The sequence below is a fragment of the Bos javanicus genome, chromosome 22 (assembly GCF_032452875.1).
Source record: "Bos javanicus breed banteng chromosome 22, ARS-OSU_banteng_1.0, whole genome shotgun sequence".
NCBI classification, from domain to species: Eukaryota; Metazoa; Chordata; class Mammalia; order Artiodactyla; family Bovidae; genus Bos; species Bos javanicus.
In genome coordinates, this window is record NC_083889.1 from 21890234 (window position 1) to 21896233 (window position 6000).

General features: G+C 45.6%; 1 protein-coding gene across 7 annotated transcripts in view; it reads right to left on the reverse strand.

Moving 5' to 3' along the window:
• Window positions 1–4934, reverse strand: part of ITPR1 (inositol 1,4,5-trisphosphate receptor type 1) — a 352886-nt gene extending 347952 nt beyond the window's left edge. For 4 of the 7 annotated variants that reach the window (XM_061396357.1, XM_061396360.1, XM_061396355.1 and 1 more), the window contains exons 1-2: window positions 4683–4933; window positions 3768–3843 (exon numbers count right to left, since the gene is read on the reverse strand). The gene's annotated coding sequence lies outside the window, so the exon portion shown is untranslated. Of the gene's footprint in view, window positions 1–3767; window positions 3844–4682 lie in introns of all 7 variants that reach the window. The other 3 variants (XM_061396358.1, XM_061396356.1, XM_061396353.1) reach the window with 1 other exon arrangement.
• Between the last annotated feature and the right edge of the window lie 1066 nt (window positions 4935–6000).

Here is a 6000-nt window from a genome sequence, read left to right on the forward strand (position 1 = left end):
AGACAGTAAAGAATGTGCCTGCAAAGTAGGAGACTCTGGTTCGATCCCTGGGTTGGGAAGACCCCCTGGAGAAGGAAAGGACCACCTACTCCAGTATTCTTGCCTGGAGAATTCTACGGACAGGGGAGTCTGGTGGGCTACAGTCCATGGGGTCACAAAGAGTCAGACATGACTGAGTGACGACTAACACTTTTCACTTTCTATTTCACTTAACTGAATGTTTTCAAGGCTAATCTCTGTTGCAGCCAGTATCAGAATTTCATTTCTTTTTATCGCTTAATAATATTCCACTGTGCAGATATACCATATCTTTTTTATCCACTCATCTTTCTGTGAACATCTGGGTTATTTCCATCTTTTGGCTATCATGAATGCTGCTGCTGTGAACATGGCCGTACCAATACGTTTGAGTTCCTGCTTTCAATTCCTTGGGGTATATACTCAAAAGCGGAACTGCTGGATTATCTGGTAATTTCTATGCTTAATTTTTTGAGGGACAGCCGTATTGTCTTCCACAGCAGGTGCAACATTGCACATTCCCACCAACAGTGCACAAGGGTCCCAATTTATCCACTTCTTCAGCAACACTGTTGTTTTCTCTTACTCCGCTTTATTTTTCCTCAAATCATTTACTGCCTGTCATACTATAATACTTGCTTTTTATACTGGCTGCCTCCCCTGAACTAGGATTTAAGACTTCTTAGGATCAGGACGCTCGAGGAGTTTCCTGGTGGTCCAGTGATTAAGAATTTGCCTCTCCTTCCAGAGGATATGAGGGTTCGATCCCTTGGCAGGGAACTAAGATCCCACTTACAACTTAGCCTATATGCTGCAACTAGAGAAAGCTCGTTTATCACAACAAGACCCAATGCAGCCAAAATTTAAAAAATAAAAGGTATGGACTTCTATTGCTGTAACCTCAGCATCTAGAACACACCCTGGCACATAGCAGGTACTCAAAAAATTTGAATGAAGGAATACAATAGTTTAACCATAATCTTAATCAGCATTAGAATTGCTAGGATAGATTTATCACACCAAGTGCCTTAAACTATATCCAGTTTAGGGAAGAATCCAGACATAGTTCAATACAAGGAACAGCTCAGTGGATGGTGGTTTCAGCTCATCCTCATTAGCAATAGCCTCAGAACCACAAACATTATGACAACTGGTAGGAACCATGGAAATTATGTCATTCATGTCACTGACTTCAAGCCTTAGTTGATTTCATCAAAAGAGTCAGGCAAAAACTTAAAACAGCCTAAGTGAACTAAAAAAAAAACCTGTATGTATTAATACTTACAGTTAATAAACAGCCTGTGAAAGCAATGTGTTTTATTTTAAAAGATCAAACCCACAGCAAAGAAGACCGACACTGGCCTTGGCTGGCTTGTTAATCAGATGTATGCAAGGACAGCTTGACCTGAAAATTTAACTACAGGCCTAATTTCAATATTTTGAGTTTTTTCTGTTGTTCAAATTTGGTGTCTGTTGTTTCACTCTGGTTTAAGAGTTGCTCATAAATAAATTAGATTTTCCATTCAATCATTACAAATGAACTAAAAAGCCATTTGATTTTTTGCTGTGCAAGTCAGTTGGTTGCACACCATCGTATTAGAAGTTTCTTTCTCTCTTTAAGACCATGGTCTTCCTCAGTTGAAAATACTTTTGAGATATAAAGCAATGGATCTGATTTCAGTTCACCTATCTCTTCTCTAAGCAAATTTTCCACCTCTCCTTCCTAAAGATGCTAATTCTCTCCAGAAGGCAACCACTTTGTTTAAATAGGTAACACCATTGTCAATCCCAAAGAACTTCCATGAGTCTCAAACTAGAGACCAGGAGTAATTCATTTAGAGCATGAAGAACTTTGCCTGCCTGATAAGGAAATCTTGATAGGATACTGTTTCAATTTGAATTATTCAAAAAGCAGATTACACTTTCAACACATACACACATGCAAGTGAAAGTAAGAAACGAAAAAGAAAAGTGTTCTTGCACAATTGGCCACAAAGCAAACTGAAGAGTATATGAAACGACAGTCAACATTTCACAGTTCAGATTCACTGCAATTTAAACTTACAAATTATTTCAATAGAGCAACACCTGATTCTTGTAACCTACTCAGATGCCTTGATGTAGCTGATCAAGATGCATTTCATGTGTGAAATAAACCCAAAGTTGAATCTAGACAGTGTTACTTGTAGTTTGGATTCTTTTACTCTCCTTATGGAGGCTTTCAGCACACAGTTTTCTAAAATGAACTCAGTACAATACCTAAGACTTCCTCAAAAACCCAGAGTCTTTCATTTTTACACCTATGGCTACATTGTTTTCTTCCTACATCGAGGTCACTTTGCTCCTTTATCATTGGTGGGACACAATGAAGAGTTATTTCTTCAACAGCAATACATGTACCATTTTTCTTAGTTACCCTCATATTCCCCCTCAACTGAGATGCACTTGTGGGAAACAGCAAAGTCCCAAAGCCTGGGGTTAAAGCTTGCATCCACTGGACAAGTGATCTCACTCTCTGCACCTCAGCTTCTTCGCCCGTACCTGACTCACAGGTTCCTGTGATGTATAGCTGTGGACCTGGCTTACAAGTACTTCATGTGTATTATTCTCATTTTTAGCAACCAGTCAGAGAAGATTTTGTGGACCCCTTTCTCCTTGCCTGCAGCTTCCTCTGAACCCAATCCTTGGCCTTATGAATGCCCACGTAGCCATGCTCGCATGAAGTTTCAAGTGAACTCCAAAAAGGAAGTGGACCTCACACATCCAAATACTTCCCACTCCACCAGCACTCCGGAGGATCTTATCAACAGGAAACAAAAGCACAATACTACTATAATGAAGTGTCTGACTTCTTTTCTAATTAGAAAAGCCCAAAGATTGTAGCCCAGGGAACAGCTAAATATTTAGAATGTTAAATAAGTTATGAAGACCCAGGCCCCACCCACCTTTACTACCCTGTTGTTGATCCTGTCCCTGACCATTTCAGAAGAAAAAGCTTGTGATGCTCAAATCTGCAGCAATGGGCATTTGTGCACCTGGTAAAACCTCCCTCTCTTGAAGTGCAGTCTGAACATTTGCAGGAGAAAACATAAGAGCTGCTTGCATTTACAGATAAATGATGCTCTCAGCTCATATCCCATGACAGGCACCTAAACCAGAGGAATCCACCAGATTCCTTGATGCTCAGGTGGCATCAAGGATTGGAAGATACTATCTCATGCTTCAAGAACTTCCCTTTTTCAAGTTCAATTTGCCAGCAACCCATTTTAATTTCTTGCCACACAACCTACTCTGATTAAACACATATTCACAGTATAAGAGGATAAAAAAAAGCAAAGTGACTATTTTTGAAAGAGAGAAGCAGATAAATTTTGCTTATGTATCTTGGCAGATGAAATGCACTGCATCTTTCAAAATTTAAATAATCAGCACACCTCCTGGCAAGTTCAATTCTCAGATCACCAGTGGGCATCCCTTTTACTGCTCTATTTCTTTTTTTCCCCTGCTCCCATAAACCTTCAGGCTGCTTCACTTCTGAGTCAGGGACAAAAGTACTAGACAGGACTGCCCCCTGGATTTCATACATTCCCTAAAGCCCTTGCCACAGGCAGTGACAAATTTCAGAGACTTTGCCATGGACTTTCCTGTCTCTTCCTACTCCCCATCTCCATGACTCCTTAGCGAGAATTTAAAATAGACTTAGGAACAAAACTCATTATTAACTACAGCTTTCAGGCTTCCGCACTCACCTGACCCAGGTCAGGCCCTCTGTTGCCAAAACACGCCCAGCCAGGGGTGTGAGTTCTGCTCCCTGGCGGTCAGCTCCTAAGTAATTGAGAAAGAAAGAAAGCTGAATGCGAGATTGGACAGAAGTGGGTCCCTAATAGAAATTTTCAAATTCTACACTTCCACTTTCAGTTAACCTCCTTCCTGGAGAGACAATCCTCCTCCCCCCACCAAAACACACACATACACACGCAGGACCGCCACCACCACCAAATTTGACAGGTAGGTTGGTGGGTTCACTTAGGTGAAGATTACTGGTCATTTCATCTGTTTCCAATATACAACTGACAAGTGAGACTAAGTACGCACAAACTTCGAACGCGCCGGGGGGCTGAAACTAAGAGAAGTGTTTGGCAGATTCCAAAGCACTTGTTTCCAGGAGCGGAGGCCAAGTATCCGAAGCCCGCATCCCCATCGGGCGTGAGCTCCGTCCACACTTCATCCGTCACCGCTCCCCGGGTTCTCTTCCGTTTTTCTAAAACCTCCCCACTGGGGCCCCCACATATGCATTCCTCTCCCTTGCAGCACAACGGAAGGCTACATTTTAAGAAAGATTGTTTCCTTTAGCCTACTCACACAGGACATCTCCACGACCTCCCACCCCCCCCCAAAAAAAAACACTATTTCCTGCAGCTGCTGCTAGTTTCCAACTTGGGGGAATGCCTTTACAACCCAGAATGAGTAGCCTCAAAGCCAGTCGATGGAATCGAGAATTTAACCTCAAATGAACACCCCCAAAATGCCCTCAGTAAAAGAACCCCCAAAATGCATGCAAGTGCATGCAAATCCACCAAGAACTCCCACAGAGCGAGGCAAAAACTTCTGCTCCTGGGGACAGTACCAACTCCCCGCGCCCTCTACCCGGCCCCAGCCGCTACCTTAGTGCCCGGGGAGCCACGCCACTTTGGCGGAGCAGGGCGAGGAGAGGGGGTTAGCAGCCGCTGGGTAATCCCATGTCCGCGAAGAGGGAGCTCGTTCCGTTAGGATGGAAGCGGAACACCCACACCTCCTCTCGGCGTGCGATTTCTCTCTCTCCACCCTCTGCCTCCTCCTCCACCACCACCTCCTCCTCCTCTCCTCCCACCCCAGCGAGCTAGAGGAAACGCTTCAGCAGCACATCCACATGGTTACTGCACTTCGAAGCAGCTCCTGGCAGCTTATATAGGCCGGGACGCTCCCTGGGCAATGTAGTCCGAGTCCGGGGTCGTGGCGGCGCCTGGGGCTGCGAGGGTGAACTACAAGTCCCAGAATCCCATGGGTTCCCAGGCTGGGCTCTAAATAGACGCGCAAGGGGACAGGGAGGGGCGTCCTGCGAGGAGTCCGAGCTTCAAACCCGGCTCTGCGCCGAGAACTCGCTGACTTAGGAACCCGCGACTCAAAACCACCCGTTGGGGGCGCCCCCAGCCCTTGGGGACTCTCCTCCGTCGGCTGCCCCATTTCTCTAGAATCCAGGTGTCATTGGGAGCAGGGGGCGGGGAAGAGCTCGAATTTCTGCTTTGGGAAGTTTTTACAAGCTGTTACCCACCCTTCCCCCGCTTTGAGTACCCAGCCAAGAATTTCAGAAATCCAGGGCACAAAAACTCCAGTCTTTGCGGTCAAGGATTAAAGGCGTGAGATTGTCTTTATTTAAGCTGTTCCGCTCTCTTCGGGTTTGCACAGAAATCTAAGTCTGGGAGCAACGCAAGTGGGAACACAGGCAAGAGGCTTGAGAGCACTTTCCTGAACCCGAACTGCGCGTGTCTTTCCTTGCCCCGCAGGAGGTAAAGAAACGCAAGCGTCTCCGTGCACATATAAAGGAGCCAGGTTGTGACTTGCCAGCGCTGAGATTGAGAGGCAGAAAATAAATACGAATCACGACCTCGGTCCTGACCCTGCTACAAGCAGCCCCTCTCCTCCCGGGAGCTGTAAATGCTTAAGTAAATAAACCGCAAACCAGAAAAATAAGGGCTTTGGAGCGAGCCGGTCACAAGAAGATGCGCGTCTAGGCGGGGCGCCCTCCAGCAGGTCCTACAGGGGCTTCCGGGGACACAAAGTGGATTCAGCTCACTGCTAAGTGATGCCTGGACATCCCGGGCTGTCTGCTCAGGCTCCCGCTTTGGGAAGGTGGGCAAGTCGAGCCTCAGATGTGCGTTCATTCTCCAGACATTTCCTGAGAGTGTACTGGGTGCCAGGCACTGGGGCATGGTGTTGAGTGTT